Source organism: Pteropus alecto, unplaced genomic scaffold (assembly GCF_000325575.1).
Source record: "Pteropus alecto unplaced genomic scaffold, ASM32557v1 scaffold5, whole genome shotgun sequence".
Taxonomy (NCBI): Eukaryota; Metazoa; Chordata; class Mammalia; order Chiroptera; family Pteropodidae; genus Pteropus; species Pteropus alecto.
The window spans coordinates 20,577,184-20,602,828 of NW_006441953.1; the positions used below are offsets into that span (position 1 = coordinate 20,577,184).

At 36.4% G+C, this 25,645-nt stretch overlaps 1 protein-coding gene and 1 pseudogene across 1 annotated transcript in view; both read right to left on the reverse strand.

Moving 5' to 3' along the window:
• Positions 1-25,645, reverse strand: part of LOC102879857 (cytosolic beta-glucosidase) — a 192,506-nt gene that overhangs the window by 162,144 nt on the left and 4,717 nt on the right. The window lies entirely within an intron of this gene.
• LOC112485590 lies at positions 18,136-18,254 on the reverse strand (annotated as a pseudogene).

The window sequence follows — 25,645 nt, forward strand, 5'->3', positions numbered from 1 at the left end:
CATAAATGTTGAAAGAAATGGATAGATATTTTATATTCTTGGATTGGAAGAATAAACAATGTTAAAACGACCATGTTATGTAAAGCATTCTACAGATTTAATGCAATCCCCTTCAAAATTTCATTGGTATTTTTTAAAGAAATGGAAGAAAAAATCATCAGATTTGTATGGAAGCACAAAAGAGCCAAATTGCCAAAGCCATCCTGAGAAAAAAGAATGAGGCTGGAGGCATCACTCTGCCTGGCTTCAAATTATACGACAAAGTGACAGTAATCAAAATGGCATGGTATCGTCAGCAAAACAGACACACAGACCGGTAAAACAGAATCAAGATTCCAGAGATAAACCCATATTTATATGGGCAGATAATTTTCAACAAAACATTCAGTGGAGAAAGGAAAGTCTCTTCAATAAGTGCTGAGAAAACTGGAAGGCTACCTGCAAAAGAATGAAACTAGACTCTTGTCTACCACCACACACCAAAATTAACTCAAAATGGATTAAGGACCTGAACATATGACCTAAAACAATAAAATGCATAGAAGAAAACATAGGAATTAAACTCAAGGACCTTGGACTTAAAAAGGATTTTATGAATTTGACCTCAAAAGCAAAGGAAGTAAAAGCTAAAATAAATGAATGGGACTACATCGAACTACAAAGCTTCCGCTTGGCAAAATAAATCATCAACAAGGTAAAGAGACAACCATCCAAATGGGAAAATATATTTGCAAGCAACACCTTTGATAAGGACTTAATATCCAAAATATACAAAGAACTCATGACTCAATAACAAAAAACAAACAATATCCAATCAAAAAATGGGCAGAGGATCTGAACAGACACTTCTCCCTAGAGGACATATAAATGGCCAACAAATATTTGAAAAGATACTCAACATCGCTAGCTATTAGGGAAATGCAAATCAAAACCACAGTGAGATATCATCTCATACCTGTTAGAATAGCTATAATCAACAGGACAATGACAAATGTTAGAGAGGATGTGGAGAAAAAGGAACCCTCATACACTGCTGGTGGAACTGCAAATTGGTACGGCCACTATGGAAAACAGTATGGAGGTTCCTCAAAATATTAAGAATTGATCTACCATATGATCCAGCAATCCCTCTACTGGGTATTCATCCCAAAGACTTGAAAACTCATATCCGAAAAGATATTTGCTCACCAATGTTCATAGCAGCATTATTCACCGTGGCCAGGACATGGAAGCAACCAAAGTATCCTATGATAGATGATTAGCTAAAGAAGCTGTGGTATATATATACAATGGGATATTACTCAGCCATAAGAGGAGATGAAATACTGCCATTTGCAACAACATGGATAGACATTGAGACAATCGTGCTAAGCAAAATAAGCCAGACAGAAAAAGTTAAAAATCACATAATATCACTTATATGTGGGATATAAACCTAAAAGCAACGAATGAACAGGACAAACAGAGACTCATGGACATGGACAATGGACTAGTGGTTACTAGAGGAGAAGGAGGAAGAGGAGGATGGGGGAGGTAAATCGTTAAAAAAGGTCAAATATAGAGGGGTAGGGGAATGGCAAAGTGGGTAAAGGGGATCAAATATATGGTAGCTGAAGGAAACTGGACTTTGGGTGGTAAACACTCAATAGAATATACAGATGTCAAATTATAATGTACACCTGAAAATCATACCATTGTATTAACCAATATTACCCCAATAAACAATAATAAAAAAAACTTTAAAAAATAAAATACATGTTAAAACTATTTACATTTGACTTGGCCCATTTACAAGACCTTGTATTACAGAAAAGGAAAGTTCTCATCCAGGACCACCTCCTAGTTCTTTAACACATCAAAATTATAAAAGTTTGTTTATAACTGAGAATACCCAAGACCCTCTCCAAGATCTGTCTCGTGGCCTGCAAGGCAAAAAAGCCCTGAAACACCCTGATGCTCTTCAGAGGAGGGAAAAGTTAATCTTATAACAAAAATTATCAAACATTCAAAGGGCGATTTTAACATAAATTTGAAAGAATTCACAGGATCTGCCTAGGGGAATAAAACATTAAGCATCACTTTGCTATTTGAGATGTTTAACTTTTAAAAATACTTGACTTGCGACTCCGTTCTTCGTGGGAGGACTGGCAGCTCTGTCAGTCTCCTTTTTGGAAATGAACAAATCCACATATTTCTCCAAGCATCCTTTTTTTCCACTGTGTTCTCTGACTCTAAGTATGTCTTTCCCAGGATTATCATTTCTCACCACCATTTTAAATGTAACTTAAGGAATGGACAGGGTGAGAGGAAGGAGGAGGAGACATTTCTATAGAGAGCAGCAAACCATAAATGCAAGCAAGGTAAAGAGAGTTGTGAACTCTGCAGTGGTTTTCTAGTTCATATAGCAGTTCTGAGTTATTCGTGGACATCAGCAGACAGGTCTATGGAATTTCGGGTAAGCGCATGGCATCCTCTCTTTCTTCTAGGCTAGAGCTGCGTGCTAGAGACGTGAACACCTGGGGGTTACCTTTCAGTATTGTCCTTGGTCCTAGGCAGTAAGGACTCTTACCCTAGACCCCACGGTTCAGAAGACCACCGTAAACCACAAAATACTCCACCCTCGCAAAAGCATCAAAGGTACTTGAGCTCCTGTATCACTCCAGACCATAGCCTTACTGCTGATAGGTACCAAACAGCTTTTCCTGTGACTAACACAGTTTCCAGGTCCAGAAAATGCTTTTCTACATCTCTTTGTTTATGTCCTTGGTGGTAGACATAGGGATGAAAATTTGTGACTGTAAAGCTAATGATGTTGGAGACAGGCAATACATGCTTCAGAGTACAGGAAGGATTTGCTCTAAGAGAGTCAACAAATTTGTCTATCAGATCCTTCCTCTCAGCATGCATGCCAATAGGTACTTGTGTTAGTATTGTTTCCTATCAGTTTTCCACTGAGCGCTTCAGAAAGTACTTAGGAATTAATTAGCATAGTATTTGCAACATTGCACATGGCAGCTGATGGACATTTTGTAATAGTAATTAATACTGCTCTCAAATTTGCATTATATAATTTGAGATGTAATATGTGTGAAGCTTGACAACAATCCTTACATTAGCAATTTAATGGACAGTGAATACAAGGGATGTGAACAGTTTTATTTTTATACGCGTATTCAATATGACAATTATATCTTCAAAATGAATAAACTGCAACTTTAATAATCTTGAGTTAAAATGTTGATGTTTATTATTATTTATATTTTAGTTTTAAATAATCTAGAATATATAAAAATAACTTCGAAAACATGTTATTTTAATTTTTGCTATTTTATATTTATTTTGTGTGAAAATATATTGAAATTTATTCATTTTGAGTACAACAGAATGGTTTAACCTTCTATACAATGGCTATTAATAGGATATAACTCAAGGGAAAAAATAATGATGATAATAACATAATTATTGATATTGCTGAAATGGATGCAAGAAAAATAAATTTCATGGAATAAATATGTAACTTATGTATTTTTATCAGTTATCCTTCTGTGAAGACGACACTCAGACATATTCAATTAATAATTAAATTGAGTTGTATTTATTATTTTGCTACCAATCATATAAAAACCATAGTTGTACATATATTTTTTAGTTTCTCATCGCCTTAAGGGTGTATTTGTCGAGGTAAGCAATTAGTACATGTTTTGCATAGTAGTTTGAAAACTTAATTTATAACATTTAAATATTTAGACCTATGGGTAAGATGCCTGCATTTGTGCTTTTGCTTCATTTTTGGGTCCCAAAAATGTCAGAGACAAGACTATTCTCTTCTAAGCATAGGAGATTGTAAAGGTCATTTTTAATTTCCACCTTGTTTTGGTTGTAACATAATTTGGTTGTAACATAATTTGGCTGTGTGTGTGTGTTTGTGTGTGTACATATATGTGCATATATATGCATATATATAGTAGGGAATATATTATATATACACAGTAGGAAATATATATATTCCCTATTCTTATTTTAATTATAAATACACCAAATGTAGAACTCAGAAGCTACTATATATATAAACAAATGTGTTATTTTGATGTCATACAAATTCATACTTGCCAATTAAGAATGTTATAAAATATTAACCTGAGTATCTCAAAATAAATACAATTAAACATTCTAAAACTGGAAATTATACAAGGTATTATACATTTATATCATACTGTTGGGCTGAATTGTGTCCTGTCAAATGTATATATTGAAGCCTTAACCCCTAGTATCTCAGAATGTATCTGAGTTGGAGGCAGGGCCTTTAAACAGGCAATTCAGGTTCAATGAAGTTATACAGGTGGATCCTAATCCAATTCAACTGGTGTCCTTACGAAAAGAGGAAATTTGGACTCACAAAAGGAGACACCAGAGATGTGTACAAACTGAGAAAAGTCATATGTGGACACAGTGATAAGGTGGCCATGTTCAAGTCAATAAGAGAGACCTCAGAAGAATCAAAACTGGCTGACACCTTGATCTTGGATTTCCAGCCTCCAGAACTGTGAGACAATAAATTTCTGTCATTTAAGCCACCCAGTTTGTGATATTTTGTTATGGCCCTAGCCATCTAATATATATACTCAAGAAAGTTCGAGAAAAACTTGTCTATGCATTCTCAAATTTTCCAATTTACCTAGGTCTCATTCAAAATATTTTACATAAAATTTTCCAAATTACCTAGGTCTCACTCAAAATATTTTACTTAAAATTTTCCAAATTATCTAGGTCTCACTCAAAACATTTTATGTATTAATTTTAGTGTGAAATTTTAAAACATTGCATAAAATAAAACAGACAATGTGCCAAATATACAATTTCACATTGTGTAATAACTATACTTTATACTTCAGAACTGATAAATTTCCTAATTTTTAAAATCATATTTTGAAATATAAACATTTATTTTCAAAATATTTCCATTTGAAATAACTGATGAGCGAAATAAATGAGATTCAAAAATAAGTCTTTCATCCAAAAAGAAAGTTTGTTTGACCCAACTTTCCTTTTCTCCTTTCCTCCATCATCTTCTTTGTAAAATCTGGGCTTTTGCTGTTAGGCAAGATTTTTTTTTTTAAGTTGATGTAAAATACACATAACATAAAATTTACCATCTTCACCTAGACGAGATTTTAAAGTGTCATTTTTAAACTTCTTTTATGACCTTGGCTTCAAGCTAAACCTTTCATCAATTAATGGGCCTATGGTTTGTCCTTAACCACGAAAGTTAAACATATCATGTTTGAATTCAAAATTCTGTGAGAAAAATAGACTGTTGTTTTAAAAACGGTTCATTTGTTATACTTTTTAGTGTCATATGGAGACGGTCATCATCTTACCACATGTTTGCTCATTCTCTGTCCTATAGCTTAACTCATATCCAATTTCTTAACACGGCAAAGTTAAAAGGTTTTTTTTGTTTGTTTGTTTGTTTTCCTTTTTCGTTTATTTTTTATACCTGAGAATTCTCACACTCTTTAAGAATTGCCTTGTTATCAGCAGAGATGGCCTCATGATGCTCAGGAAAGCTGAGATTACCTGGCATTCAGTTAAGAGATGAGGGAAGTAGAATTTACTGTCATGAGTTGTCAAACTTCAAAAGGCCATTTGAAAGGAGTATTGATGTCATTTTTTGGAATAGTTTCTAATACTTACCAGGTAAAACATTTAGGATCTATAAAGGGATTACAGTATTTGCCCCTTGAAATAAAATATTGATGATCTATAAAGGAATCACATAATTGTCCCGGAAGCAAATCATTAGGGATCTCTATATTCTTTAAGACATTTAAATTTTAAAATATGTGTCACCAAGTTTTATTGATTATAGAGCAGCTTATTTTCCTCTTGAGTTTTACTTCGCCGTGTGAATTGTAACCTAATTAAAAGCCTTTGAACCCAAAGGCTTCCGACATGGAAAAAACTTACGAATGCACGAGAATTCAAACGATAGATAATTTAACCTTGATCCAAGTGATATATATATCAGGCACTCATAGAGTACATTGAAAAGAGTGCATAAAAACTCTACGTCTTAAAATTTTAAAAGAACCTGTTTTCCTCTTGAAGAATAGGCTCCTGGTTAAAAATCAATGTATGGTTACCATTACGAATATGTAAAGGATGGTTATACATATACAGTCGTCCATTTTCTTCTGTGTGTGCCTTATCTCCATTTCCGTCTGCAAATTTGGATCTTTGAATCCCCTCCTTTTCAGTCATTGTTACCTTAATTTGTTCCTACGTATGCTAAACGTTCATTACTATCTTGTCATTACAATATCTTGTTATAACAATTCTCTTATTATTATTTAAGCTTATAATGCCCTGTTCTTACTATTTGCCTGATACTCACTTTACTCCCAATTATGTTTATTTTTTCATTTCGTTTTAGGTGAGCTGACCCCTTTCATTATTTCCTGTAGTGCAGGCCTTGTAGTGGAGAATTCTCTCAATTTTTGCATGTCTGGAAAAGTCTAAATTTCTCCTTCACAGGACTATAGGCTAGTGGTTACTAGTGGGGTGGGGGAGGAGGGGGGAAGTAGATGGGGTAAAGGGAGTCAAATATAGGGTTTAAGGGGAGGGTGAAGTGGATAAAGGGGATCAAATATATGGTAGCTGAAGAAAACTGGACTTTAGGTGGTAAACACACAATAGAATATACAGATGTCAAATGATAATGTACACCTGAAAATTATATAATTGTATTCATCAATGTTACCCCAATAAACTTAATTAAAAAAAGAAAAAAACAGTGTATGATTTTTCAGATCTGACCACAGCAAATCATAAAGGTAGTGCTCGCAGGGGAAAGCTGCTGCCCCCACACCAGACTCGGCTCACAGCCAGTGCACTGCAATCTCTGAAGAGAGCTGAGGGCAAGGACTCGGGCCTCTCACTGGCCATGCTCTTATGCTTATCTGCACTCCCCGCCCAAGCTCCTACATTCTTAGGCGTCTTTATCAGAGGCCTTTAGACGAGGTCCTCTTCAGGCACCTCTGCCAAGGCCTCCTTGTTGGGTGAAGGGGAAAACCTTGAAGACAGTTTCCCCCAATCTCAGTATCCAGTACTTTTCTATCTCTAGCCCTTTCCCTGACTTGGGGTCCATAAAAATGCCAGAGCCTTTTGTTTCAGGGGTTCCCCGACGTCCGCACTGACCCACCTGGCCCTGGACCAGTGCTCCATTTCATGACAGAACAGGCGTTGGCACGTCCTCTGGTGTCTGCGTCTTTCTTATACAATCTCAGTAAATGATTAAAGACTTAACTCCTTTATTTTGGGCTTGTTATTTTAATCAGCTACCTGACATCTGGCAGCTCAGCTCTCTTTCCCATTTCAGCTGAGCTCCTGATACTCCTGTGGATGCATCCAGGTTATCATATATCACAAGCAATATAATTAGACCAATTCTGAAATCCCTACTCTGAGTTTGTCATGGGTGAGTCTTTCTAACAAAGAAGCCAGAATGAACACTGAGCAAGAGAATGCGATTAGCAAACCTGACTACGTAGTCTAGGAAGTTAAAACTTTCTAAGGTGATTTTATTATTTTTTTTGCAACATTGTGGATCAAACACATTTGTATACAAATATAAATACCAAAACTTATTTTTCGTAGTCAACAAATCTTATCCACTCTGCTACACATTAATACAGATATATTAGAATGTTTTTGGTTTCAAGTAAAAGAAAACTCAACACAAAGCGACTAAAGTAATAAAGAAGATTTATCGGCTGCTCTATGTGACAGATCAAGAAGTAGGGCAGGCTTCAGGCTTTAGGAGATAAGGCACACACAGAAGAAAATGGACGACTGCTCGGTTAAAATCTAACGTCTGTATCTCAGTATTGCTGTGATTCTTTCAGCACTTTCTTTCTCGATGAGCCCTTCTTATCCATAGCGGGCCTTCCTAAGAAAACAAACAGGCTTCCAGAATTTTAGACTTCACATCTGGGGGTCATCCCATCCAAAGCAAAAGAAGGTCCTGGCTTTCCCAGAGTTCCCTCTCTCTGATGATACTAGCTGTGGTCACATGTCAACTCCCAAACCAATCACAGTGACGAGAGGAGAGCACTGTTCCAATTGGCTTGGTCTAGGTCATGTGCTCTATTCCTAGAGCTGATGGATGCAGTTATTGTCTTCCCTAAAACCACATGAAATCCTAAATAGAGGTCAGGGTCTATTGAGAATAGGTGAATGGATACTGGGGAAGCAACGAAAACGTCAAATAAATTGTGCAACAAAAAATTGACTACTTTTATATTTTGTCCAGAAATTAACGTATGAACCACAAATTTTCTTACTACTCTCAGCTTGCTTAATTAGTACAAATGCATTCATATTTAAAGTAATGCACATTGTAACTCTTTTTAAGGAAAATTTCTTTGCCTTCGACAAACTGTAAAACACATCATTATTGTCATCATTTTCCGGAAAAGAAAAAAAAAATTTCATGTTTAAGGTACTACTAGATAAATTAACCTAAACAAGATTACAGCAACTTCAAAACTATCTCAGTTGTTTCCATTCTTAAAAATAAGTTGGTGACAAGAGATGACTTGAAACATTCAATAGATAATAATGTCAGTTGTACGTGGCTTAGCCTCTGTACAGATTTGAATAAAACGAGTAGCACGTGATGTCTGCAGTATGTCAAAAGCAAGAAAAATGAAAAAAAACCACCTCAAGACCTCCGGAATGTCTTCATTAGCCTTCCCTAAACACTGCGAACTTTCCACAGATCTAGGCTCTAACAAATTCATTAGCTACTTCTTACAGTTAGTGCTGATGGTATGACATTTAATCAGCTTTAAATTATCATTGGTGTAAAATATGTAACTTAATTACTACTTTTATTCAGTCTATCTAACTCATTCTTAATGAAAGAGCAAAAAATATTTCCACCTTCTGAAAAGTTTCAAAATATACTTTAGGTGTACCTCAACAAAGATGACTAGGTCCATCCTTAATGAAATCTGCAAAATGAAGAGATAGCCTACTTTCATATAATGACAGTTCACCTGGACATTTTTCAGATTTTGTCACTTGTGATAACAGATATTTATAGACTATCTCATTATGGTAGCACAGGGAACACAAAGATAAACAAGACAGTCTCTGTATTTAAGGATCTTCCAGCCCACTCTTGGAGCTATAAAGAATAAGCAGAAATTAGCCCCAAGAGCCCAGGAAACAGAGAGACTGGCTTTACCTAAATTTATAAAAGCTACACATAGGCAGTAACATTTAAACGAAATCTTAAAGTACAGTGACAACTCTTATAGTTAGAAGGGAGAAGGCAGGGCATTCTGAGAAAAAAGTTGAACAACGGTGGAAAAAAAGGCAAGTCTGGAATCCGGAGCAAAAGGTGCTTGGAGATTTCTGAAACTGGAATTACGCTAGAGTCTGAAAAGGACTTTGAGTATCAAAATGTTAAGGATGGGACTTGATTTTACACGCAGACAGAGCCCGTAAAGTATTTAAGAAGGCCAATAGTGCAACTGGTTTTGATTTTTAAGATGACCCTGGTAGAATATGATTTTAAACTGCAGTAAGGATGAAAACCAGCTAGGACAAGGTTTTAATATCCAGGGAAGAAATAATCAAGTTCTAGACTAAGTCCACGGCAAAGAGGTCAGAAAAGAGAGATTAGAATGCAGAGATGCTTCCGAATTTACAACTAATCAGGGACTTGGTAAATGAATGACAAAGCGACATTTCCCAGTAGAAAGAACACTGGGTTTGCAGCTGGAAGAGCCGGGTTCACTCCCGGTTCTGCCATTTATTTGCTTTTTGAGCTCATAAATTGTTTTGCCCTTATTATTTATAAGATAAATAAAACCATACCTACCCAATGAGTTATTCTGATTAGATGTAACATTTATCAATCTCCATATTATTCGTTTCATTATGATTAGTAATTGGAGTATCAGAGAGAAGGAAGTCCTGGATGACTCTTAGGTTTTTGACACAGGAGACAGGAGGGATGATACGGCCAGGAAGTAAAAAAGGGACAGAAGAGGTTCTCATTCACACTTGCTGTGTTATCCGCCTGAAAGACTTTTCTCCAGATGTCCACATGTTTTGCTTCTTTACTTCTTTTAGTCTCTGCTCAGATGTCGCCTTATCAGTGAAGCCTTCACTGACTACCTTGTAAAGTATCAACGCTTTCCTTCCCCAGCACGCTGTCTTCCTTCTGTACTTGTTTACCTACTCCTCTCATTTATAGCATCTTACCTATATCTTTATTTACACACTCGTATACTGTCCTCCCCTTACCACAATAAAAGCTCCAGAAAAGAAAGGACTGATTTATCCCCAGCACTAGAACAGAGCTTAATACACAGTAAGCACTCAATTAGTCAAATAAAGAAATGTACTTCTAGCTCCTTAGCGGTAAAATTGGTACATTTAAAGTTGTGTTTAATGGGAGAAAAATGGGGATGGGACAGGGCTCTGCTCAAGAACTATGTCTCATGCAGTAGGCTTTAAAAAAAAAAAAGAACTATTTCTCAAACAACACACAAACAGTCAGAGGAATACGAATTGCTATTAACAACCTACCGTTGGTTACAATATGGAGCAAAATTATAATTTAATGCTATTATAAGCCAGTAATTTTTCACATAAAGAAAAAAATCCGTTTCATAATCACAGACTGTACCCCTAACCTTGGCTAATCATCTTGCAAATGCATGCGATTAGTCACAATGGGTAATGCTAAAGGGAGTGCCACTGGCTCAGGCAGCACAATCCATCACCAACACAGGGGACATAACTCAAACTCCGTGTCCTACTAATGGCGGGTCAGTAGCATCAATTTTGTATTTGAAGGGCGATCCAAACCGAAATTCCCTAAAATGCACCAAAATTGTGACAACTACTCTCTGATACAACTAACATCATCCAGCAGAACCACATATTCAACAATGAAAGAATTTGTAGCAGTTGGGAAAGCAACTGAATTAAAAGCATAAAAACAAATCGTGCAAGGCAGTCTTGTCGGTCTTTCTGAGAGAACGTCTAAATATGTGGCTATTTAAGGGAACAGCATTTATCAAAATATCAGAAAATCTTACTCATTTTTTATGGAAATTAACAGTTTGATTCAAATTGCCCTTCGATACAAATACCATTTATTAAAAATGGGTCAAGAGGTATGACATATGGCCCTGCGTGGAATTACAGTTGCGTCAATCCCAGGATGTGATGTTTTAAGACTGTAAGATGAATATAAAAGAATAAGAAAACCTCTAAGAACAGTCAGGAAGGTAAAAAAAACTAAGTGAATGAAGATATCTAAAGACATTAAAGATGACAGAAATAGATTTTTCAACTGTTTAGAGCAAGAGAAAATGATGGGATAGGTCTTCTGTTTAAAAACTATAATATTAAAAGGTGATAGAACTCTAAAATATTTCTATTTGATCTTCTTCAAGTTGGAATGGTCCAATTTAAAAAAACAAAACAAAACGGAATTATAGCCCACGATAGTTGAGAAAATAGTAAAAAGGGCACATAGTCACTTTAAGTGAACTTACGTACCCAAGACTAAGCAAATTATATCCCAGAAGCTGAAGGAATTTGAAGATGGAATCTCAGAAGCATTGTTTGAGATGAAGAAAGGAGTAGAAGCCAGAAAATTGAAGGTAGCTTTATTTTTTAATGGAAAATATAGTTGTCATTTTTTGTTGTTGTTGTTGTTGTTGTTTTAAGTGGCAGATATAGATTGCAGGCAAAATCCAAGACTGGATTTATTAAGCATATGCATTTTAAACATCTAGAGACTAATGTAGTGATGGTTATGTGACAATAACAGTTTATAAACACGTTCTAAACTGAACTAATTTGCATTGTTGCTTTGCTTTTGGTTTGTTGTTTTCTTTTCAGAATCCAGGTTTGCTAGAAAGAGCTTCCTAAGCTTCGGAGCCTGGGGGCCGGACATGGATTTAAATCCTGGCTCTACCACTTTTGTTCCTGGAAGATCTTGGGGGAATTATCTCTCTCTCTCTCTCTCAATCTCTCCCTCTCTCCCTCTCTCCTTCTCTCCCTCTGCGTGTGTGTGTGTGTGTGTGTGTGTGTGTCTGTCTGTCTGTCTACCCATCTTGTTCACTCATAATGCTGCCTCAGAGAGCTGTTATAAAGATCTTGTAGGTTAATCAAAGCAGAGAACTTTGCACAGTTCCTGGCACACAGCTGACTTAGTATTATATTTGTGGAAATCCTCCATTTCTGTAGTTCTATGTCCCTTGGAGAGAGACTTCAGCTATAATGATGATCCTGGCTTCTCTCCTTACTCTTATTTACCTTAATTGTGTACATGGGAGAAGTGTATGGGCTTGTCCAGCTCAGACCCTTTCCTTTTCTCTTTTGGAACTCATCTAATTAAAACCTAAATGCATCCTGGTTGCCTTTTCTGCCCAAGTAGAAAGCTTATTCAGGCAGGTTTGGTTCATGCAAAGGGAGGCGTATGGTTGTCTAACACTGCTTATATATGAGTGGGTACAATGACCTAGTGCAGGAGAATATTGGGGAGCCCTGGGGACCAAAGATTAAACCACATTCTTAGGTTCAGTTTTATGAAAACTAAAGGTGATGTTATGCTGATCTCCATCTACGTCTGACTCTTGTACCCCTGTCATTGTGGAGAAAATTCAGGGTTGAGGATGGAGAAAAATGTACTATTGATCAGCCAACTAGAACCACAACAAGATGATTACAACAATGATGATAAAACTAGTTAAATCAGGGACACTGCTTGGATATTTTATACTTGAAATTTATTTCCTTATGTGCTAAATCTTCTACTGCATTCTGATGAAGAAAATGGTTAAACATATGTAAACGAAATAAGTAATATAGAATATCAAGAGGATTGATTAACAATACTTAATAGTTCCTTAGCACTTAAAGAACCCTAGACACTTAACTAAGTGCTTTCCGTGTACCATATTATTATTTTTAGCAGTCATATGAGACAAACACCATAATTCCCCATTTTTTATGAGGAAGTTAAAGCTCAGGTTAAGTGATTTGCCCAAGGTCACCGAGTTAACAACTAGGAAAAATAAGGATACAGACTCAGATCTGTCTAACTCCGGCACTCATAGCCTGATCCCAGGGTTGGCAAATTACAGATCGAAGGTCAGACTCAGCCTGTTCCCTGTTTTTGTGAATAAAGCTTTATTAGAACAGCTGTGCCCATTTGTTTACATATTTTCCATGGTTCTCTTTGCACTATAATGGCAGAGTTGAGCCATTGTGACAGAAACCACAAGGCCTCCCAAGCAGAAAATGTTTACTATCTGTGCCTTTATAGGAAAAGTTTCAAGACCTCTGCTCTAGTGTAAAACATTATTTCAATTGAACGTCTTGAACACTACCATCTTGTGCCATAAAAACGACTCAAATCTGGTCCTTCACTTAACACTAGGTAACAAGACAAAAGCTGGGAAACCTTTGAGTTATACTCTTTCGTTCAAAAATTGAAATTTAACAAAAGATTTGAAGATCTCGTAGTGTTCTTTTTAAGTTTTCTTTTTTTCTCTCTAGAGCCTCAGCATTGTTCTTAAATCACTATAAATCCCTTAAGTGGTTTCTCTTTATATCAGATTTGACCTCTTGAATGAACTGAGATAAATCTCAACTTTTTTTTCCACTTTACATTATGAAAATATTCAAATATGTACAAAAATAGAACGAGCAGTATACTAAAATCCCACACATCCATCATCTATCTTTAAAACTACCTTCTTCAAGGCTAATTTTATTTCATTCATAAACCCTATTTCTCCAACCCCCATCAGACCATTTGAAACAAATTGCTGACATCATACCATTTCAGCTATAAATACTAGAGATGGTTTTTAACACATAGTCAGGAAACATACACTAGTAGGAATCATATACTCCTTAATATCTGAGACCTGTAATTCTGCTCAGATACTTGTACTAATTCTTTGCTTATAGGCACGAAAATGTACATGGTATTTTCTGTCAAAAGCAGGGTCACCTGAACGGGACACGCTCTTTAAAATCCACTGGGAAGAGCGCAGGGACAGTTCATATCACGTATCGGGTGATCTCAATTATTCACCCAACGATGAATCTCTAGAGGGTCAGAAATGAGAGAGTCCTTGTAATAAATGAACATGAGGTCGAGAAGGAAGACAATCCTGTTCATGATGTGCCTACAAAAACAGTATCATATGCCATATATTCTTGAAAGTTCCTATACCAAAATTACTGAGACCATTATATAGTTCTCAAGATTACAATGAAGCTGTCTTTCTGGTATGTAGGGAGAAGTTTCAGTAATATATCTTTTAAAGAGGCCAGCACAAACTGGTCATTCATAAACATTCTTGAAAGCTAGAAGTGCAATTTTGCTCTATACGAAGCAACTAGAAAAGACTTGGCTGAACGCTGGCTCTTTGAATATTCCCAAACACAACCTGTGGATGAGATAAAGCTTAGTGTATTGCTTACCTTGTTCACGGAGAATACAATCTCCGCAAAGCTTTGCTAAGGTCTTAGTAAGGGAACCGGGTCAGAATTAACCGAGAATTGAAAGTTTAGTTCAAGGTGGGTCTTTCAGTGCAAGAGCGCTTGATGAGAATTGTGTAAAGATTAAGATACTAATGGTCCAGGATTGCTGAAAATAGCAAGGCAAAACTCTTTGAAGGAAGACATTCAAAGAATTTTTAGGGTGCAAACTGTCTGCTGATGCTTTCCCTTGAAGAATTGGTGGGTCTTTTGATAGTCACACCAATGAAGACAGTAGAATAGTAAAGTCATGTGAAGGTAAACAGCTGTAGAGAATGAGGGTAGTAGGCATTTTAATTCCTCAATGAGCAAGCTGTGGGTAAGGAGTGTTGTTTCAGTTTTCAACCTTAATCTTCAACTCGGAAAAGTTGTTTTCAAGTAATCTATAGAAAGGTAGATAAGCTATGTAATGATGATAGATGATAGACAGACAGACTCTATATGCACATAGATTCAGGATAGGCCTCACCAAGATGTGCTACTTTGGCGTGTGGATTATTTTAAACTGAAGGCAATCAGTATCCTGTGGGCTCAAGAGAAACTTTTAACTCTCCCTTAAAAATCTAAATCGGAGACCTCACTCATAATAAGTTATTACCAGAAATAAAATTTTAAGACCTATCTATATGGCAGTGCAAACACCTAACTACTGAACATCTGCTCTTCTCATTGTCCTGCAAATGACCTTCCTCTCCTCTGAAGCCCCAAGGCATTTTACCTCATCTTTAGCTCAGATTCTCATATATGCCTCATTTTCTCTGTCTTTAAACCTCTCATGTATGTGGGATTTCTGACTTTCTCACATACATGGGGTTCTCTGGTATACATATGTAATTAAATTTGGTTATTTTCTCTTGTTAATCTGTCTCATATTGATTTGATTAGACCAGTCAGTAGAACCTAGAAAGGTAGAGAAAATTTATTCCCCACCCCCACAAGTCCATTTGTGTTTAATTAGTCTGCCAGGTTTGTGGTTAAGATGCCAGAAAAGAGACGTCTGAAGATGATTCGTTGGTGTCTTTCCTCCTCTTCATTTTGGTGTTCTGGCAATCTTTTTTTCTTGTGTCTCCTGAACTGTGGCCCTCCTTAATTCTCATATCCTTAGTCAGAGGCTGTTTTACCAATTGCAGATAATATCCAGATTTGTCAGCGAACTTACATTCTTTGCATCTGTAATTGTTCAAAGTTCACATGGTTAATGCAGACTCATCATCAACTGTAGTTAAAGGTTGGGTGGGTTTTTCATTTAATTCTTTCCACCTCATGCTTGCTCCTAGTTATTTAGAACTCAGAATTTTTTCCCTTTGTGCTAAGCAGCATTACTGAGGTATGTCACGGATATAAGCATTATTAAACATCCTCCCTCAGAGCAGTGGTTTAAGGCTTAGAGTTTATTGCTTCTACTTCTTAGCTTTAAGCCCATATTTCTACACCATATTTCTGATATCAACAGATGATGAATTAGAGACACTTAGAAGGTCCTAAATTATTTTTCTATAGTTTTATTGGAGGGAAAAATCTCAAAAGTTAAATTTCTAGTGTCACTTCCTTAAGCAACCGTATCAATATGGCTGATGCTCACCCCTATTCATGATAAGATTAATGCAATATACGTTTCACCTACCCTTGAAGTGAAGAAAAAATTCCAAACTTTCCCAAGGCTGCTGGCATTTCAGCTTAGAGTCCAGTTCACCTGGAATATTGGGGTCCTGAAATTATGGGAGAACTAACTCCTGAAATGGAACCTTACTGATTCCTGGACCAAGTCAACTAAAGGCTCCAGTGAAGGAATATCCTAGTTGATGTGAATGCCTCTCAAAGCATCCCCTTTCCATTGACTTACCTGACTAACCTAGCATTTCGCCTTGACAATCTTCCCCCATTAACAGACCATAGCTTCCCAATTATCGGACCATCTGTTCTGTATTTATCTTGGACAACTTCTCAGTCTCCCTGATAGTCAGAGCATGCTTCCAAACCACTGCTTTTCCCTGTTCACTTTCCTTTAAAAAAACAACAACAACAACAACAAAAACCAAAAAACCCAAAAAACTCCATATAAGGGGCCGCCAACTCTGTTCTTTGTGTAAGGACCGTATTTTTACTTGTAATAAAATCCAAACTCAGCTCATCCCAAATTAGCAACTCAGGAAGCATACCTGACAAGGAGAGTTTTGTCCTTTTTTTCTTCATACGGTGGGGCGGGAAAGGACAGAACAAAGAGGGGCAAGTTTTGCAGAGGAGAGCTTTAAGACTTCTTTTGCCATGATGTATCATCTCACAGAAGCTGTGGACTAAATTTCAAGCTGAGGATGAGGAGATCAAGATGGGCATCTCCAAAGCTCGTTTGAGTGGATAAAAATCCATCTTGTTTTCAATAACCTTCTCAGCATGAGGAGCTAGCAGTTGTTATGCCTTAAATTCATTGAGTAGTCTCGACAGAGACTAAAGGCGGTTGAGCAATGGGCTCAACCCAATGCAGTGGCTGAGGAAGAGTTTTCTTGGGAAACAGTTATCTTAGCTCTTTGTCAGCTGAGGAGTTTCCTTCAGCTTCCAGAGTCTAGCTACTAGTCTGAGGTTCAATTTTGAGAATTTTTCTTGGAAAGCCTGGGAACTACAGATTTTTATTGTGCTCTTGTTATCGAAGTCTGTAGGGCCTGTAGATGTTTATGTCTTTCAATTGATCTTATTACACAATAACTTTTAGAAGATCTCATTTTTTTTTCTATGTCTCAAATTAGGTAAAGACTGGGAAAATGAAATAAAGGCTTGATCTCGAGTCACCATTATGAGTTAGTTTTAGATAAAGAATGTACTTTATCGAGAAATAATACTGATTTTCTGAAAGGGGGTCATGAGAACATCTTGAATGTAAAACATTCAGAAGAAATTTGCACGACATCACTGCTCACACTGAGGAAATTCTTGGGTTAGGCTCATTCTCAAAATGGCTCTACGTGCTTATAATTACATTTCAAACATCCGCTTCAACAATCAGCTCTGTGCTGGTTTTTGCAACGCATGGGTTGACGTACAGCATTCTTCCTGACAATAGCTCTGATTCGACCTCAGCTTGAGTGGCGAGACTTTGCAGTTGGAAGCCTTATCAGAGCTGTCACCATTATGTCTGATCAACCACTGGCATACGGCCATCCTTGCTGGGATGGTACAGACTAAGATTGCCTTAAAGAAGAATAGTGGAAGAAATGGACTCCAATATTTGCCAGATTTTTTTGTTCACCAGGGTTTAATGTTTTCATTTTCAACAACTGAAATTTTATTTTCTAGAATAATTTTTGGGTGGAGGGAAGAAGGGGGTGACAGTTCAAGTCAAGACCTGCTGTGATGGTATCACCTAGAGCAGAAGTCAGCCTACCGCCTATTTTTATAAGGTCTACAAGCTAAGATGGCTTTTGCATTTTTATTTTTTTATTTTTATTTTATTATTTTTTATTTTATTTTTATTTTTTAGGCAAGGCAATCCGTGGTTGACCTCACAAATTGCAAGGACCCTGTCAGCTTACAATCCCTTATTTTTTAATTGTTTTTTTACACCTACAGCACCTGGTCTTCCTAGGTGGTCTCCCATCCAAGTACTAACCAGGCCTGACCCTGCTTGGCTTTCAAGATCAGACAGGATCTGGCTCATTCAGGGCGGTATGGCCGTAGACGCATTTTTAAATGGATGGAGAAAATTAAAAGAAGAATGACATTTCATGACACATGAAAATCATATGAAATTCCAAGTTCGGTGTCCATAAACGAAATTTAATTGGAATATAGTGGTGCTCTTTAATGTACATGTTGTCTAGCACTTCTTTCACTAACAGTAGTTGTAATGGAGATCCTCTAGCTGGCAAAGGCTAAAATATTTACCTTTGGTGCTTTATAGAAAAAGTTTGCTGACCCCTGCTTAGCTTGCTGAACACAAAAAACCACAAACAAACTTCCTCTAGAAGTCAGATCGTATTTTTACCTACTTCTGCCACAGGTCGAAATTTCACTGGAGATTTTGTAAACAATCAGACTAGATATTTATCTTTAAAGAACATTTTAAGAAGCATTGATTTAAAACATTGTTCTTGATTAAGAAAGATTTCTTCAAATTTTGCTTGTCACTAAGCCATCTAATTAACCTAGTAAAACAAGAAGAAATTAAATGATCATACTGTTTTACCACCAGTCACTTATTATTATATTATTAGTTTCTGAAATGCCACATCCTGGCTTCATTCTGCTTTCTCTTTTTCCTCTTTCTCTGCTGCTGACTCCCTCTTTTATTCCTTCTCTGCTGTCTTCTCTCTCAAAGTTTAAAAGCTGAATTCCTCTAAGACAGATGCTAGCTCATCCTTTGGCCTTTCTCATCATTTGTTCTTACTTAGGAAGTCTCATCCTCATTTATGCAATAAATAAAATTTATATGCTCTGACCAAAAAAAAAAAAGTCTCTAGCTGTTGCTATAAACTCCAGACTATAATAGTGCCCATTCAACACCTTCACTTCAATGCTTAAAACAGACCTCAGTCTCGACATGCCCCAGCAGCACCCATCATCCTCCCATACAAACTGCTCTTCCCCCGGGTTGCCCAGCTCAGTGAACGGCATCCTCACGCACATAGGCAAACCACAAAACGGGGCAGCATCATCTTCGACATCTCCTTCTCCCTCACGTCGTCTAACCAAACCACCACAAAAAATGAGTCTGTGGCTTCTTAAAAACTGTATCGTTCACATATATACCCATCTCTCTTCATCTCCATTGCCATCAGCCTACCAGAATAATCTCTAATCTCTGGCTAAAAACACCTAATCATTTCCTAGAAACTATTCTTGTGCAGCCCTTCCAATCTCTACATAGGAGCCAAAAGAAGGATATACAACTACAACTTTTAATTGCAACCTCCCTCTGCTTTAAACTCTTTAATGGCTTCCAACTGTTACTTAGGTGAAAAGCAACACCCTTAATCAACAAAGCCACAGCCCCTGCGGGATCTTACCCTTGCCGGCCTAACCAGTCTCATGCCATGGCTCAATAACCCCACCATTTGAATCCCTGACAAATTGGTCTTTTCTCATTTTGCCAAATATTCCATTTTCTTTCCAGCAGGAGAAGCTTCCCATAGGCAGCTGTCTCCCCCTGAGTTTAGCTAAAATGTTACTTACTCGCAGTAGAACTCCCTCAAGACCACCTAGGTCCGTCCACCAGAGATATAAAGCCATTAGCCTCAGAAGGGTCCTGGGCTTCAGAGTCTCTGCCCCTAAGATCTCAAGAATCTCCTTGGTCCCTCTGCAAATCTACGCACCTTTTTCCAAGTGACTTGATTTACATTTGAAGAAATATTTAAAAGAGCAGTTTAGGTTAACCCATTTAAAAAAAAAAAAAAAAAAAAGGATTTCCTTAGGGCAAAGTGTACCTCCTGGCTTCATAGTTTTTATGCTTACATAATCACATTTTTACACTTACATATTTAAGAGGCTTCCTTCAAGAGATTCTTCCTGGAACAAATAGGATATAATCTGACGATTTGTCCTCTACTGATGCCCAAAAATTGAAAAATATATTTACAATTTTTGCTGTCAATTTTTAAATAATTTCATCTTTTTATTAAAAGTAACTACATGTACAGAATTTTTTAAAAATCAAATAATAAAAAAGGTACACAAGAAAACGTAATTCCCCTCACCACCCACCCCTCTCCCATGAGGTCAGATATCCAGTATTAAGTTTCTTTATATCTTTCTAGAGATACTCCATGTATACACAGGACACAGAAACACACCGATACGCACACATACACACACACAGATTTATAGAAATGAGGATCTACTATAGCTCTGTTTTCACTTAACTGGGAGATCATTACACATCAGCACACGGAGATCCACTTTTCCTCTTTCGTCAAGTCTTCACTTGAGGTGAAGTGCCTTCCACTTGTGGTTTAACAAAATTTATCAAACCCATTCTGTTTATTCGACTTGTTAATAGACATACATGTTATTTCCAGTCTTTTGCCATTACAAAAAAAAAAAAAAAGCACCAATGCTCCATGTGTGCTGTCTTTGCACACATATAGGTACTGATCTGAAGGGAAAATTCCAAGACATGGAATTGCTACATCAATGGCATTTGCTGTTAATCATTCTGAAAGATGATACCAAATTGTCCTACAAAAAAGTTGCAACCAAGTGTACAGCATGGTGATTATAGTTAATAACACTAAAAGTTGCACCAAGTGTACAGCATGGTGATTATAGTTAATAACACTGTATCATATACTTGAATGTTGCTGAGAGTAAATCATAAATGTTCTCACCACAAAAAAGAAATGGTAACTATGGGACAGGATGAAGGTGGTAGCTGATACTATGGTGGTAATCATTTTGCAATTTATAAATGTATCAGATAAATATGTTGATGCCTTAAACTGACACAATGTTATATGCCAATTATATCTCAATAAAGCGGAGGAAAAGCGAAAATAAAAATCGTATCCATTTGTATTGCCTCCAGCCTTGTAGGAGAAGGTTGGCTTCTCTATACCCGGAAGTCACCAAATACTATCTAACTCTTTGTTTCCAATCTGATGGGTGAAAATTAGCATCTCGATTTTTGTTGGTGGGTTTTTCTTGCATTTCTATAATTACTAGTGAGGCTGAACATCCTTTCATATTGTCCACCTTTTATTTTCTTTCTGTGAGATAGTTCTTCATACAGTTACTTGTCGAAAGTTTTCTTACTGATTTGTATTTTTATATAGTAAAGAAATTATTCCGCTACTATACATGTTGCACAGTTTTTGGCAATGTGACTTTTGATTTTTTTATGGGATTTTTTCAGGCAGAATATAAAATTTTATGAGATAAAATTTATCAATTTGAGCTTTGTGTCTTGCTATGATATATATGTGCACACACACACATATATGATTATATACATACATAAATGATTTCAAATGTTTTATAATTATATTTTTATATTTAAATATCTGATCCCTCTGTTGTGAAGAAAAGGAATTTGGTGATAAGTAGTGAGTAATAAGAGCTGGTAAGTTTTAAATAGCAATTATCCTTTGCTGAAGTAGTTTAAGGAGCTTCACAGCTGTAATTATATGAGTATGTTTGTCCTCTCTATCTGACAATGAATACCTTGAAGGCAGTGACCAAGCCTGTTTTATTCATTTCATTTGCTTTCAGCATTCAGAAGAGTGCTTTCTACACAATAAACTCAGTAATAATCTTCATTCATTTATTCAATAAAAGGAGTAAATTCTGAAAATAATTTTTAACTTTAAAGTTATAGTAGTAATTTATGTACATTATAACAATAACAAATAATATGAAGAAAAATATAAAGAAGACATTAAAGTTTAATTGCAAGCCTCCCATCCAGAGATAACCATGATTAACATTTTGTAACTTTGCCTTCCTTTTTTTTTTGACTATGTGATATACTATTAGAGATGAAAATAGTATAGTGGACAGTTTTGTTTTGTTTTGTTTCCTGCCATGAAGTATGTATTTGGAGAACTCATCCCAGTGGACACTTTTTGCAGGAGGTGCATTTTCAACCCAGTCCAGGTCAGTCAGAGGACTTCACTGACCCCAGCCATCCTTCAAGGATGTGACCCAAGACAGGACAATCATGTCCTTCACTGGAATCACTGGGAGAGAAGACGTTTCTGGTTTGTTCTGTTGTTATTTTATCTTACGCTGGAATTCTACCATGCGAAGATGATGTAAGGAGAGCCAGCAGCTCTCCAATTATGGAGTGAAGAGTTCTTGCCAGAGAACAACACCCACACAGTGCAAAGAGATGGAGAGAGATGTGGGGACATTGCCTCAGCTTCTAGATCCAGCCATGCCTGAAGCAACCTCCTATTTACATGAACCAATATACTCCTTTTTGTGTTTAAATTGATTGGAGTTGTGTTTCTGTCACTTACACCTGAAATAGTTCTGACGACATAGGAATCGTTTTTATAGAATTTCACGCTGTTATGATGAGGGACCTAAGAAATAGCTGACTCTTGACTTCCTCCTTTAAGAGTCCTACCGTGGGGCGGGGCGGGTTGGGGGCCAGATACGCAAAGCAAAGAAGAGTAAAAGCAGAACATATTCTTAGCTGACTGAGTAACCAATAATCTCTGAGATTCTCAAGTAGAGGCGAATCATGACACTGGACAGGGCCCTCGACAGAATCTCCCTCTCCCCTTTTTATATATGTCCATATTAATAAGTTGCCAGACAGGTTGTTTTGACTATATATTCCCATCAGAAGATTAGAGAAGCTAATTAAGTGGATTTAGAACTTAATATACACAGCTTTTATAGTCAAAAGCTTTCAAACAGATGAGTAACTTTTCCTAATAAGAACAGACTTTAGAGTCAGATGGCTTGGGTTTTACCATTTTTAATCTAGCAGTGACAGTATAAAATATGCAAATAGTTTTAAGAGTTAAGTGCAAGTATGAGAAATTTCAGTGCACAGTCAACTGAGCTGAGAGGTGACTTCATAAAGAAAACTTTTGCTTAAGTTACCATATAACAATCAAGTCGTGGTGATTCGTAGTCATGAAAAGACAAACTAATGAGCAGAAAAGTATTATTCATTCTTTAGTTCATTTATTTGTTCATTCATTCACCTATTCACTCAGCACACATTTATGGAGTACCTACTGTATGCCAGGTACTGTTCAGGTGGTGGGGATATAGTAATAAACAAGACAAAAACTTTCCTTTCATGGAATATACCTCAAGAACATCTCTTGTATATTAAACTGAACTCAGAGTGTACAGATATTAATCTGTATGGTGATGGGTATTCACTCGCAAAGGGATAGGGACAATTGAGGTCATTATCTGGACAAATAGAACTGTTAAACTCAGGCGGTGTGGAAATAATGGGCTTGCTTTCTCCTGAGTTTTCTGTAAAATTTCCTCAGTTCTCCATTTTCCTTTGCTAGTAAACTAAGAATTGTCTAAGAATGTTCTCAGCACTTAATTTTGGAGGAATTTAGAGATCTAGAGATGAAAGGAGCTGATGTATATAATTGTAACGTAGTTTATTAAAGATTAAATGCTTTTGTAATTTATACTGTTTATACGTTAGGGTTACACAGGCTGTTTGTCCCCATGATTTATTCAATGCATTACTTCTTTACCTTTCCTGTATTACTAGCATGTAGGGGCAATTATTAGTCCCTCGATTTTGCAGGCAGGGAAACACATACTCAGTGAGCGACTTGTTTAAATCATAACTCAGAACCAGGTTTATCAGAAAGTCTGGCTACATGTTTCTAAGGGACATCAGTTACACCTGCAAAATGTTCCCAGCTTTCTGGTTCAGGCTTTCATGTGAACCAAGAGTATGACCTTACACACATTCACTTAACCTCTTCAGGTTTTGGCTTCTTCATCTGGAATATGAGGCGATGGCTAGATTCGAGTTCAACTAATAGTAATCACTTATCTTATGCAAAACATGTGTTAGGTGCTTTCTATGCTATCATATTAAATATTAAATTTAAATTAAACCTCACAAAAATAAACTTAGTCCTGAAAAAGTTAAGTAACAGTGAGCATTTGTGATCTTGCTTCCCATCATGTCATCAGTTTGGCTCAAATAAACCCTAATAAAAATTAAAAAAAAAAAAAAGTTCAGTAACTTGCCTAAGGTAACCCAGCTAAAGATTGAGTCAATATATTAATCCAGGTCTCCTGACTTCAAAAGTAAATGCTTTTTCCTCTTTACTTTAGCACATTTCTCCATATTTCAGCATTCTATAAAGTTATAGAAAAATATACATTCATTTTGATTTACTGACATATAAACAATCCTATTATCAAAAATACATAGAATAATTAATATATCTAAATTAAAATTTAAAAGTTTGATTAACTTTATATAACCAAATTATTTATGATTTAGTAATCTTTGAGGCTTCTAAGTGATAGAAGATGGTATTAAAAGTATATTACAGAAATACAAATATCAAGGTGTTCAATGTGTTATCAACATACTGATCCAGAGGTTGATTCAAAATAGTAATTACTTTATTGAGAAATATACTTTCAAATATAACTTCTCAATCTGTTCAGTTCAACAAATGAATTTTGATATGTTAACTGACGCTAAGGAAGAAGAATCATTATTTTTAGATGGAATTTTCATGATTGGCATATCTGCTACTATGCCTATGATTAAAGTTACTAGTTGGTTGTAGGTTTTAATCATTATAGCTGGTACATAGGACTAAAACTTATAACATCGATAGCTGATATAATAAGACAGGGGATGTACATTTCGGAAATAGATACTAAGGCAGCTAGTATCTATTAGATACTGCTAGTCAGTGAAGCTATTTACATCTCCGGTATAGACTATATTTCTAAATTTCCCCAAAGTCTGTTGTTTTATCTGTCATGCAATTTGTTTCCTATATTACTTTAAAATAATTCTATTGTAAAAATAACAGAAAAACAAAAAGGAAAAATAGATGACACTAAATAGAGAAGTAAATAACTTGTGAGACAGGGTAGACACAGATAGAAGGAACAGGTAGAGTAAGTACATGTATGGCGAACAGATAAAAGTGATAAGACAAGTGAGAAAATCACAGGTAGAAAAGGATAGAAGAACTGTATGTACACACATATTTATGATTCGTACAAGGCATATGTGGCACTCAATATTTATTGAGTTGAAAATCAGCCATCCATTGGTGACATCCAATCTGGCCCAACATGTCCTCTGTCCAAGAAGCACAAATAAAATTCATAGCTACTTATCAGGAAAATCACAATTGTGGCCAGGCACCATTGCCATTGCCCCCGCATCCCTCTAACAGAGATGTCGGCCCTAGATGTCTTAAATCAGTGGGGTTGCCTTGCTCAAATTTCAACTCTCATCCTTGTAACCACACCAGCAGTGGAGAAGGATGATGTGTTTGAGTTAGAAGAGAGAGACAGACAAATGGATTAACTCAGATAGTTTATATAAATATGGTGAGACCCAATATTTAGGTGGTGTGATCTCCCATCTGTTTGCATCCTATCCTTTGTG